Raw genomic sequence first — 1071 nt, 5'->3', positions numbered from 1 at the left:
ATGACATAGATGGCACTGCCTGCACAGGGATGCACGGAACACCTGTTTATCCCTGTACAGGTAAATACACTGTAGTATGCCCTGTGTGAACAAGGCCTTACTATGTGTTATTTTTTACATTTTATTTTATTAATTTGTATTTTTTTGGAGTGGGGCTTTGGTGGAGATATCAGAGGTCTAAATAGACCCCAGTTGTCTCTTTTTTGAGACAGAGAAAGGGACTGAAGATGGTCCCTTTCTCTGCAGCCTGAGCTGCACTGTACATAAATGAATAGGAGTCTGTATAGAGACTCCTATTCTTTCACAAAACAAAAGCATAGTAAACATTATTTACTCTGCTCCAGTGATGAATGAACACAGTAGCGATCAGTAGTGCTTGCTCACTGTGCCCATTCAAGGAAAGGAAGGGGGGTGGTAAACATATGTTTACCAATCCCTTCCCCCACCGCTCTCCAATCTGACAGCATGTTAATGTCCCCAAGCTGCATCGCTTCTCGGCCTTTTGGCTAAGATCAAGTGTAGTATCTGTTCTTATCAGTTTAATATCTGATACGTCCCCTATCTGGGGACCATATATTAAATGGATTTTTAGAACAGGGAGATGGAAGAAGAGCTTGCTCTGTCCACTCCACGCATCGACCTGGTATTGCAGTACCTCCAGGACCGGTGCACCAAAAAAAAAAAAAAAATGTCCCCAAGCTGCAGCTGCTGGCTGGTGAGAGGGGGCGTTGGGGTCACATTTTAGGTGAATAGCTCTGATCAGCGGATTGTCATCTGCTGATTGGAGCTACTGGTTTATTCAGCAGAGTCTGCTGAACAGTTTGGCTATAAGTTCATGGTCACAGAAGTGACCATGAGCTTGTAGCAGAAGCAGGAATGCAGGCCCATATGGTGTATGGACCTGGCAAGCTGGAATAGGTGCTGTATGTCCGTACGCTATATGGGCCTGGCAGGAAAAGGGTTAAAAATGAATTTTGGTTAAATATTTGTTTTTAAAATCAGCACCAGGAACAGTAATTATAGAATCAAAAGTGTCCCTTGTGCTGGTAGCTACTATTTTTGTTGAAATTT

General features: G+C 43.2%; 1 non-coding gene across 1 annotated transcript; it reads left to right on the top strand.

The window, feature by feature from the left end:
• Positions 1-486: 486 nt before the first annotated feature.
• LOC141101839 (U2 spliceosomal RNA) lies at positions 487-677 on the top strand. Its single transcript, XR_012235033.1, has one exon. It is a non-coding gene; the product is annotated as a U2 spliceosomal RNA (small nuclear RNA).
• Positions 678-1071: the final 394 nt, after the last annotated feature.

This window comes from Aquarana catesbeiana, linkage group LG06 (genome assembly GCF_042186555.1).
Source record: "Aquarana catesbeiana isolate 2022-GZ linkage group LG06, ASM4218655v1, whole genome shotgun sequence".
NCBI classification, from domain to species: Eukaryota; Metazoa; Chordata; class Amphibia; order Anura; family Ranidae; genus Aquarana; species Aquarana catesbeiana.
Note: the sequence above shows the minus strand (reverse complement) of the source record. Positions and strands in the feature narration are given on the sequence as shown.